The sequence below is a fragment of the Littorina saxatilis genome, linkage group LG2, assembly GCF_037325665.1.
Source record: "Littorina saxatilis isolate snail1 linkage group LG2, US_GU_Lsax_2.0, whole genome shotgun sequence".
Taxonomy (NCBI): domain Eukaryota; kingdom Metazoa; phylum Mollusca; class Gastropoda; order Littorinimorpha; family Littorinidae; genus Littorina; species Littorina saxatilis.
The window spans coordinates 63,163,827-63,176,326 of NC_090246.1; the positions used below are offsets into that span (position 1 = coordinate 63,163,827).

General features: G+C 42.4%; 2 protein-coding genes across 2 annotated transcripts in view; both read right to left on the bottom strand.

Moving 5' to 3' along the window:
• LOC138959494 (rootletin-like) overlaps positions 1-12,500 on the bottom strand; it is a gene marked incomplete in the record, with an annotated part of 66,167 nt that overhangs the window by 32,023 nt on the left and 21,644 nt on the right.
• The window catches only part of LOC138959507 (ankyrin repeat domain-containing protein 54-like), a 96,039-nt gene continuing 86,533 nt past the window's right edge, over positions 2,995-12,500 (bottom strand). The window contains exon 9 of the mRNA XM_070331027.1: positions 2,995-3,299. The gene's annotated coding sequence lies outside the window, so the exon portion shown is untranslated. The remainder of the gene's footprint in view (positions 3,300-12,500) is intronic.

Here is a 12,500-nt window from a genome sequence, read left to right on the forward strand (position 1 = left end):
GGCAAAACAAAACAAAGCAACACAGACAACTGAAAAAGCAGGAAGACTTCCCGAACAGACAAAAGAAAGCGGATGCGTAGTAAATCACTTTCATTCACTTTCTCCCATCTATCACACAATGTCAGTCAGCCCTTTTCAGAAAAAAAACATACACACACACGCACACACACATACACACCGTGGCAGACACAGACGCACACACAATGTCGACGTGACCAAAACCAAAGAAAGTGCACCAATACGCAGCTTCTACGCAGGCCGTGTGATTTCTTATGCAAACCATTAAGGTAAACCATTATTAACAGCTATTGTGTTTTCAGCGTAGCAATAGGGTCCGATATTTAGACGAGACAAATATAATGCCGACGAGTCGAAGACGAGTCGCATTATACTTGTTCGAGTCTAAATATTGGACCCTATTGCTACGCTGAAAACACAATAGCGATTATATAGCTGTTCTGACTTTGATTTGTTGTTCCAAACTTACAAAATGACAGTTTTTGCGTCGATGCGTTGATCTCAGGTTTTGATAGCAGACGCCGTTTCTTATGCGCATTGGTTTTGCGCAGGCGCCACACTGCACTGACTTTGAAAAAAAACTCGATTTGACAACACAGCTGTTAAACAGCTTTTCATAAATTTATTCGTATGCAACAAAAAGAAGTTTGAGTTTTTTAAATTTTGAACCAGACTACTTATGAAGAAGACCAAAACACAACATCAACGGAAAACTAGAAAACAACTGAAGAACTAGGATGCAACAAGGGGAGGAGAAGAGAACAGCTAATCCGTACAACGCGAGCAGACGGCAGCGAAGTTTTCATTTGGATGAATGGCATTTATACTTGTCTCGTCATGAAGCGAAATATTCAACCTCAGTTATAAACGACTACATGAATGTTAGTGCCATGGGTCGATCATCAATACTTCAGAGGGGAAGTGGGGTATTCAGTGTGAAGTTACGAGGTAAGAAAAACCGAATGCGAAAGTTTGTCTCAGTCGGCAACTGAGCTCACACAGGCACACAAAAACGGCTGTTCCGTTTTACCCCCCTGTTTGAACTACATCTTTCGACTTTGGGCATTTTGTGGTGTTTAGGGACAGAAAATAGTTGGTTTAGTCCTGTTTCATCGGGAAGTTAGCAGAAAAGGGTATGCTATCGACATTTGTAAAGCTGAAAAACATTTCCGAGAAGAATTTCAAGTTGTCAGTGTATGCTGTTGTCGATTGAAACATCGTGTGGTACAGATGGGTAAACCGGAACCATGCGTCTTTGTTATTGCCAATATGCTTTTGGATATTGGCAAAAATGGCCGACTTCCGTAGCATTATGCTTTGATGATCGGAAAAGAGATGTGTGAGACCATCCAATCACAGCCCCCGAATTCCCCCACGTGTCCATCAGAATAGCTATATAATTAGAATAAGTTCATAATACCTATGGGTAAACGTAAACAATCTCTAATTCACATTATAATTAGATACGACTCAATACCATATGATAAACGTGCAGTCTATCACACACACACACACACAACACACGCAACGGACCTTCTTTCGCATAAAAAAAAACCTCTCCATCTGTACCCCGTACCCCTTCATTGTGGAATTAGTGCCAGCAAGAAAGACCGCCACTGCACATGTTTCAGTCATAACTGACCTCTTCAACGTCCAGTCAGTTGAAGCGGTGCGTGTGCACGTGCATGCGTGTCTAGAATGCATGAATGCGGGTGAGTATGGAAAAGGAAGGGGTAGGCACTGCTGTTGAGACTGGGCATGGATGATATTTTTTCAGGTAAAGAGAAACCAGGTGGGGTAGGAGGAACCCCGGCTGCATCGTGACGTATCCTCCTTCGCTGCATGACTCTTACGGACTCCCCATACTGTCCCACACAAATGTGTGCAACGCAGATATAATGTACATCCATGTGCGCCAGGCGCGTCCCACATCTGCAGTAATTACGGAAATGGGTACATTCTTTGTCGTCATTTGATCCCTCATTATGCTCTCAGTCCTTATGCTTTAACACGCTGCGCCACCCCTCCTTCCCGCCCCCTTTCCTTCTTCTTCTTCTTCTTGTCGATCACTCAGATGGAAACGCCGGTTCTCCGCGCAAATGTTGCCGTGCGACTGCCATAGAGCTTCCCTTGCACCGTGGTCGCCTCCGCCGCCCCCTTTCCCATTTCCAAAGCTATACTGGTCTGAAAAGTATATTGTCTCCTGAAAGCATGCAGCCACAGTTTTCAAGTATTAATTATGTGCCATTTTGTCTCCACTTAAATAGCAACACAGTCAGCTACCGCACTGAAGTTTTTTGACATTTGTGAAGTTGCAAAGGCATATTAATGCGATTTAACGCGATTTGTTTTCTCGACAATCGTTTCTAGTCGCACACACACACACAAACACACACAAAAACACACACACACAACACACACACACACACACACACACACACACACACACACACACAACCCCAAAACACTAGATTAACCACGCTGTGCGCACAGCAAACAAATAGCAAGGTTGCTATCTCTCCATATGAAAACCTCGACACGCGTAACGTGTATCCCACACAAACACAATTGTCTTGAAACGCGTGATTTAGGTGGTCATCATCTTCATGGCGACCATCCATCACCATACATCACTTTGACGCTGACACAGAGGAAAGTGGACTGTCTGATGTGACAGAAACGAGATGACTTACTACCATATGAATCAAGTTGTTCCCACTGCACGAATATTATATTGTATGGTTCTCGGGAGGATAATTGTCTTGATAAAACTCAGCCCATTCAGTCCAGAAATACTGGTAAACATCTTTAAATCCCAAACTAAAAATGTGCAATTCTGGGTGTGCTGCATATATACCAATGTGAGTTCGGTTTGGTAATATTATAGGTCCAGAATGGTTTCGCTTAAACTCAATCAATCAATCAATATGAGGCTTATATCGCGCGTATTCCGTGGGTACAGTTCTAAGCGCAGGGATTTTTTTATTTTTTTATTTTTTTTTATTTTATGCAATTTATATCGCGCACATATTCAAGGCGCAGGGATTTATTTATGCCGTGTGAGATGGAATTTTTTTTACACAATACATCACGCATTCACATCGGCCAGCAGATCGCAGCCATTTCGGCGCATATCCTACTTTTCACGGCCTATTATTCCAAGTCACACGGGTATTTGGTGGACATTTTTATCTATGCCTATACAATTTTGCCAGGAAAGACCCTTTTGTCAATCGTGGGATCTTTAACGTGCACACCCAATGTAGTGTACACGAAGGGACCTCGGTTTTTCGTCTCATCCGAAAGACTAGCATTGAACCCACCACCTAGGTTAGGAAAGGGGGGAGAAAATTGCTAATGCCCTGACCCAGGGTCGAACTCGCAACCTCTCGCTTCCGAGCGCAAGTGCGTTACCACTCGGCCACCCAGTCCACCCAGTTAAACTATAAGACAATGACATATTCAGGGGGTGGCTTATATGATATTAGTTCCAAAATTTCTTATGACACTCTAAACTCCACACTAACCCCACTAAGGTCACTAAAAAAAACGCTGCGAAAGCCGAAAGGAGCAAACGTTTCGTCCTACCTACCGACCGTATTCAGTATTTGTGAGGAATGTTACGACACACACACAGAAGGATACAGCAACTCAGCTAAAACCACAGACATATCTGAAACGGCTGCGACCGGGTTACAAACATTGACGAAAAATCCAATCCCCTGACCGTCTGTGGGTCAGCCACTCTTCAAGGGAACGAGGTGAAGCTTTCACTGTGCACCTTTCTCCCCAGCTAAATTATAGTCCACTTTGTCCTGCAGTCTCCTCGGTGGTCTATTTTGTTTGTTTTATGGTTGGCCGAGTGCGGCGACTGACAAACTAGATTAAAATTGTCCTCAGAGGGGACCAATGATTTACAGCCCACTTATTCTCTCGCGCAACGTAACCACCACAGGCGTTTGTCTGAGAGACGTTTCAAGGTGAAGCTTTACATTTTATTTTTCTGAAGATGTTCCTTGCCTGCTCTGTGCACAGGAGCTTGTATCAGTCAAAGTGCCAGGCCGGGGCCAGTCGATCAAAAGTATTGCTCTCCCAAACCTTCCACTGTGGGCACCTTGATTCAAGCTCCTGTGTATCTGTGTTTCGTTAGAACTCAGGTAAGAATGTTATTCAGCTTTAGACGACGGATGGGTCGCAATGCTGTTGAATTGACTGTGTCCTTTCATAACATTTCAAATTCTTTTCAAAGAATTTCAATGTGAATGTTAGACCCCCGAACCAACCGCTCATATAAATGAGACTGTCCCTCTGGCTTCTTTGAATGTCTGGTCACGCAAAGAACTGTCAAGAGGCTCCTCGTCAACCTGTGAATATGAGGAACTACAGTGTCGCAACGATGACAAGAACATACTTTACAGGCGTAACACAACACACACAAAAAGAGGAAAAAGAGGAGCTACATACATTATTATTATTGCAAGGACGTGCGGCGAATATAATAACACACAACACTACCGTGGAACCCGCTTTCAATTTAGGACTTCCTCCCCATTCAAGACCCTGAGATTTCTATTCATCACGTGTGTAAATTTACCTCCATTATAAGACGACCCCAAACCCCCTCCCCTCCCACAATCCCCACCACTGCCACCCCTCTTTTAAAACCTGATATTCCTAGAAATGCGACTCGGGTAAACTGATAACGTTCCACAATCAAGAATACAAAAAGCACAACAACAAACAGCAACGTAAGGTATTCGAACGTGTGTTTTTTTTTTTTAAAGTTCCAATCAGCATAAGTAATTACCTTTATAGTTAATTTGTATTTCTTCTTCTTTTTCTGAGAGGGTCTTTGGCTATTGTAAGCGGCGGCTAATTACAGGCATACCGCTGGTATGACGATTTCATCTTTCGCCGTGGTCATATTTCGATTCTCGGCCTCGTTGATAAAGTATAAACTCCACACTGAACAAAACAAAACAAAAATTCGATAGTACTGATGAGCGACTGTGTGTACCTTACATTCATGGGGCCAAATTTGTCAAACCAATTTGTTTGTATTTAATTTAGAAATTTGATTCATCCTAAAATGTTTCCCTTCTTATTCAAGGGACGTAACCACTCGGTACACGTTTTCGAAGAAATCAATTTTGGGGGTGAAATCTATTAAATGTCACCACCAATTTCCTTCACATGCAAGAAACAGACATGCTTTTCGTCCATAAATAATTTCACTTCTTAATTTTACGAGGAAACAACATTTCAGTCTTGAGTATACATCGAGGGGGAAATATGAACACGGGCGAAAGATGAAATCGTCACACCGGGTTGGGGGACAGAAACAGTGGACACATTAAAAAAGAAAACAAATCCTCCGCACACAGCGGTACAGTTACCCCCCCCCCCCCCCCCTCTACCTTGAACCCCACTCTGTGGTTGCCTTTGCGGTATCACATGCCCTTATTAGGTCAGCTATGATGGCGTAAAACACCATTCTTTCACTCACCCCCTCTCTATCTCTATCTAAGAGATACTCAAACCTTACTATACAACACAAAAGCTCTCTCTCCCTCATACCCAATAGCTCCCTTTTTCTTTTCTGAACATACACAAAACCACTCTACACAACAACAACGAAAAAGCTCTCTCCCTCTCCCTAACCCTTGAACATAATACCTGAGAAAAAAGGTTCTCCCTTTCTCTCCTCTCAACTGGACATACATGTAGTGAGTCAAACTGCGGTCATCCACCAGTGACCAAAGCCCAGAAAGGGGGCAGGAAACCCGTCATTAGTTCATCACATTACTGTGCCACATTAGCTGCTCAGCGTCTCGGTAACGCCGACAAAATTACCACCTATGTGGCCTTTCAACCTGTGCACGTACAGATTAGAACTGAGACGAGGAGGAGAAAAAAAAAAAAAAACCCACACAAACAAATCCAAAGAGGAGAGAAAGGAGGAGGCATACGAGAAAAAACAAGTCGCGTAAGGCGAAAATACAATATTTAGTCAAGTAGCTGTCGAACTCACAGAATGAAACTGAACGCAACGCAACGCAGCAAGACCGTATACTCGTAGCATCGTCACTCCACCGCCCGTGGCAAAGGCAGTGCCCGTGGAATTGACAAGAAGAGCGGGGTATTCGTTGCGCTAAGAAGGATAGCACGCTTTTCTGTACCTCTCTTCGTTTTAACTTTCTGAGCGTGTTTTTAATCCAAACATATCATATCTATATATTTTTGGAATCAGGAACCGACAAGGAATAAGATGAAAGTGTTTTTAAATTGATTTCGAAAAAAAATTTGATAATAATTTTTATATATTTAATTTTCAGAGCTTGTTTTTAATCCGAATATAACATATTTATATGTTTTTGGAATCAGCAAATGATGGAGAATAAGATAAACGTAAATTTGGATCGTTTTATAAATTTTTATTTTTTTTTTACAATTTTCCGATTTTTAATGACCAAAGTCATTAATTAATTTTTAAGCCACCAAGCTGAAATGCAATACCGAACCCCGGGCTTCGTCGAAGATTACTTGACCAAAATTTGAACCAATTTGGTTGAAAAATGAGGGCGTGACAGTGCCGCCTCAACTTTCACGAAAAGCCGGATATGACGTCATCAAAGACATTTATCAAAAAAATGAAAAAAACGTTCGGGGATTTCATACCCAGGAACTCTCATGTCAAATTTCATAAAGATCGGTCCAGTAGTTTAGTCTGAATCGCTCTACACACACACACACACACACGCACGCACACACGCACGCACGCACATACACCACGACCCTCGTTTCGATTCCCCCTCGATGTTAAAATATTTAGTCAAAACTTGACTAAATATAAAAAGAGACAACATAAAAATACTGAAGGACAACTGAAAGTGAGAAAGATTTGTATCAGGGAGAGTGAGTAGCCACTCTCTCTCTCTCTCTCTCTCTCTCTCTCTCTGGCACACACTGACAAACTGACACACCATGCACATACACCCACACAGTGTGTGTGTGTGTGTGTGTGTGTGTGTGTAAGAGAGAGAGAGAGAGAGAGAGAGAGAGACACACACACACACACACACAGACACACACACACACACACACACACACACACAGAGTATAATTATATATAGAGAGACAGACAGACGAGACATGTAGATAGAGATGGACAAACGTAGATTCCGACAGTCGTTTTATAAAGCAAAAAGTGCACATGATACTGCACACCTGGACCATAATTATGTTGAAATCACCCCGACAATGTGCTAAGCGCAATACTACGCAGACGGATATCATGGAACAGTCATATGGCTTTATGCTCTAAATACGCCGCTGAACTACAAAGCCACAAAGGGGTTAATCCGATAAAGGCCGTGCACGAGGTGAATTCGTCGAGTCATCAAGAGTCACAATAGCACTTGGAAAACTGAGAAGACTATAACACTCCTGTTTACGTGAGTAGGACTTTATCAGTGTTAGTGGTGGATAGCCCGTCCTTCTCATTGTTTCACGGGCGTGCTGTCTTTCTGCAAGGTCTGCAAGGTCAAAAACGGTCAAGCATAGACAGACAGGCACACACGCACAAACACCTGCAGAGACAGAGTACTGAGAGAGAGAGAGAGAGAGAGAGAGAGAGAGAGAGAGAGAGAGAGAGAGAGAGAGAGAGAGAGAGAGAGAGAGAGAGAGATTGAGAGAGAGAGAGAGAGAGAGAGAGAGAGAGAGAGAGAGAGAGAGAGAGATTGAGAGACAGACAGACAGACAGACAGATCCCATCTTAGAGAACTAGCTGCCAGTATTTAGGTCCTCCTTTGACTTTTGACTTCGTATCACCTGACAATGAAGTCTATGCAAACACACACACACACACACACACACACACACACACACACACACACATAAATAAAAGCGGAAACTTGCAAGCTGCAAGACAAACATTTCACACCAAGACACTGTGCAGACGGCAAGTCCCAGTCCCCGCAACTCGAACCAAACTTAAAACAGAAACAAACGTGTCACACGCAACTAAAAACACAGACAGCCAGAGCATTCACATCCAAACGACTTATTCTCCTCACGCTATTGCCTAGTCAGTCTACGGAAAATGGCACCATAACCAAGGATTTATTGCTAAAGAATTTCTGTTTTCAGATTCATGTTCTGCTATGTTTGTAGTATGTCTGGTCAAAAATCGAGAAAAATATAATTATTTTTAAAAAAGTTATCAAGTGTGTTTGTCAGTGTGTATTTTGTCACAAAGCGATTCTACGTTTTTTACATTGTCTGAACTGTTTTGACACCACGAACATCAAATATAACATGCAAGTCACAGTTTATGATTACAATATAAAAAAATGTCTAAGATATTAAAAATCAAAAGGTCAAGGTCATTGGGTCATAAGGTCAAATTTGTTGTTTATGCGTGAAGTGAAGGCTGTGTAATCATTTTCAGCAGCATAACGAATATTTTTTTTATACACGCACTAAACACACACACACACACACACACACACACACACACACACACACACACACACACACACACACACACACACACACACACACACACACACACACAGAGGGGAAATTCCAAAGTAATTGGTACACAAGGTCATATTTATTGTTTTCAACTAAAAGTAGAATACTGTACTCATTTTAAACCAAACATCATCTTTGTGAAGGTTTTGTTCCACAAAAACATAAGTATTCTTGTACAGGAGAATGTAAGCGCACTCAAGCAACATGTAAAAAGGCCACAAAGTTTGCAGTGTAAACTAAGAAAAGTAAGATGAATGATGTCAGGAAGTCGCTGGATAGTCTACCGCGTGACAAGGGAGCAGGGTATACAAAAGCAAACCATTCAAACACAAGCAATGAAACAACAAACGTAAACAAGGCAATTGATTAGATAAAGCATCACATAATCAAATAATCGACAACATTTTAAATTCAAAGCACATAACTCCAACATCATTACACAAACATTGCACAACATTCATAAACATTATTGACCAATAATGTATTCACAGCGTTAGTCATGCATTGGTCGACTGCAGACTGCAGAATTGAGCATCAAAGCAGTCATAAAACACTCAATGAATGCATTCACTGAATACAAATATCTGTGAACACATTCTGTAATCAGAAAAAAATCAGGAAACAACAGGAATGATAATAATTATGTCCCTTGAAAAACATCTCACAACATCAGTCACTGTCATAGAAATAAAGAAAGGCTCCAATACACATTTGTACATTTGAAAAACATCTCACACCGGTCACTGTCATAGAAATAAAGAAAGTCTCCAATACATATTTGTACATTCTCCAAAGAGCAATGCTAGTTGTTCTCTTAATCATCTGTCTGTAGAAAGGCCTGTCCAACATCGATCCGTCCTGCGTACATGGTGACCGGCTTGGAAGCTCTGGTAGACATCCTTGTGAGTTTCTTTCAGCTGCAGCATGTCCTGGAGATACAGGTGGAGGGATTTGGTGTAGATGTTGTGCCCTGCTGCTGCCATGAAAGGCATCATTTCATGGACAGTGGACAGATGCAGGTCCCAGTTTCCTGTGCGTTCAGCTTTGAGGAACTTGCGCAGAATGTCAACCATGTCCATGTACTGAATCCACAGTGCAGCTGTGGGGTGGCACTTGAGGGTTTGCTTTTGGCGTACTAGTTTTAGCTGAATCGATGCGATTGTCTCATCAACGCAAACTTCTCCTAGCGGGATAGCTCCACTCATCAACAAGTCCCACATGTTGGCTGCACGGGCAAGGTCCCCATCAGGCTCCTCACATGAGACAGGAGCATCTTCATTTGCTGATGGCGCGATATCATCCACTGTCCCAGCAATTTGCACATCTTCTGGTACATCTGTGCTATCAATTTCCTCAATGGAGACGTCACTTAGTGTCACATCCAGGTCTGGGAGTGGCAGAGAGATTTTGAACGTTTGTGAGGTCAGGAGTGCGTTCAGAGCCGAGTCAACCAGAAAGTGGCCTCTAACTGCTCGGGACACTGCCTTGCCTTGAAGCATGTAGTTGACAGCTGTTGGTGCATATGTCAGTTCTAGCACCTCCTGCAGACCGCTGCCCTCCATCAAACGTCCAATGCAGCCCAAAAAGCTCATTTCCATGTGAAAACCTTCAAGCCTTAGAACAATGGAGGCCAAGTCAGCATCATCAGGTTTGTTGGCGACGATCTCATGGGCTTTCCAAAATAGGGGCTGGTCGAAAGTGAGCACTGGAGTCGAGCCATGTCTCTTTGCTTCCTTCGCCGTGAACAGCAGTGTAGTGTGAATGCAAGTCAGATCACCAGGGTTCATGTCGATCATTGGCAAGAAGAAAACGCTCGACTTACCAGGGTGACGGTCGTTGTGGACAGCCTGCATCGTTCCAGACCATGAAGGTCTTGCAGGCTTCAGCGGCCACACCACCTTCCACAAGACATCAAGGTGTATAGATGGGTCAACAGCTCGCAGGTTTTCTAGTTCCCTGTATGTAGTGTTCCCAAAGTGAACTGCCTTTGACTGGAAATACACGATGTCAATTGTTCCCTTTTCTTTTGAATCTTTGGAGGTGACATCCAACCTAGGAATAGGCGTTGTTCGTCGTGTTCCAGGAGTTGTGGTAGCAATCATTCCCATACCATGGAAAGAATTGTATCCATCCAAGGTACAGGAATTGTGATCCACATTGTCAGCCACGTATTGTAGAATCACATTCTTGGCACATCCTGGAATATCTGTACTTTGGGACACAGCTGCATTTGCCTCAAATCTCTGCACCTCTGTGTAGGAAGACGAGAAGCCCATCGCATTCAACACATCGATCAGATATCGGGAGCCAAAATGGTGGTGCATTTGGACTCCAAGTCCAATTTGAAGTGGGGCGATGACAACCCTAGGTCGAGCTGCCTGAACAATTGCTTGTCCCACAGATGCAATTTTATTGTCAGCATCTTTTTCGCTGAAAATCAAACGCAGGAAAAGCTGAAGGGACTGGGGAACAAAGTCCAGGTTGTACGCCCCTGAAGAAATATCCTCTGATGTTGGATATTCCTTGTTTGTCGTTGCAGAAGCAGCTTTTATTTCATTCTTTATCAGTGCTGCAGCAGCTTTCACCAGCTTCAGTTTTTCACTTTCGTCGTCATTAGTCTTCGGAGAATTGTAGAAATCATGAAGAATGGATTTAGCTGTTGTGCGGAATGTTACAACATTAGACTTGCCCAGAATGTTCGCTATGATGATTTTTTCATCAAATCTCTCCAAGAGCTTTTCCTTCATCCATTTGGTGGTGTAACCAACCCCTCCACTGAACTCTTGCATTTTCTGCACAAGCTCTCCGATGGGGATCTGTTCGTCATCGTGGTTAATGAGATATTCTGCTGTTTTCTCAAAAACTTCAAGTTTTTCAGTGTCCGGTGGTCTACCCACACTTCGGCTTGGAGCGTTTGTCAGTGCGTATGCACCTGGCTTGTCATTATAACGTTTGGGAATTGACAGACCAAACGCTCTGAAGTTACAGTTACAAGTTATATGGTACACAGCATCTGCTGCATGCAGGTCTCTTGCAAATTCAAGCTTTCCCTTGACGATATCTGCCCACTCATCATTTCTTTCGTCACATTTTTTCAAAATTTCAGTTTGTAAAGATAATGTTCTGACTCTGTATGCCTCATCAGGTCCACGTGTTTTGGAAAGATTTACCCGAGTCCCACAGAAAAAGCAGCAACTTGCAAAGTCAAATCTGTGTTGCTTAGATCGTGTGCTTCGCTCTCCAAGCTCAGTCTTATCGGTATCTCTGTTTTGCTGTCTTAAGTCTTTCTCGATATTATTGTCGTTGGTGTAATCCCTTCGACACTCGATATGCACCCTTTGACCAACTGTAGGCTGAACGGTTTTGTTCTGTCTTCTCTGGCTCGAATCCTTGATTCCTGTATCAACAAACAAATAACATTGCTCACTACAAACTCTTTTTTATAGACATTTCAACAGAAGCACGCAATTTGTTAACCGGCTATGACCCCACACACTTGCTTTGATAAGTCTCACTGGATGACACCCAGTAATACAACAAACTACAAATACAGCACAACATGTAAAAGAACACCAAAGGGAAAAAACAACAAAAGAACAAAAACAAACAAAATAAAAAAAGGACATAAAACAAACAAACAAACAAACAAACGTTATAGTATACAGAACACTAAGAAACTCAAATTTATCATAAGAATTGAAACAAATCAAGAGAGAGAACATACTTGCACATCCTTTCTTTCCCAGGGTATTAAACTCGACGTCACATGGTTCGTTGCATATTGGACAGGTTTTTAATGGATCATCCATTGTGGTAGCCTTTGAAGTGCTGCAAGTAAAATAGTTTTCATGAACACAAATTTGTAGTGTTCAACATTGATAACAGCACCACCATTAAATACCACAATAATATATAGTGCGTCCTGCATGTTACTTATGTAATCAGTT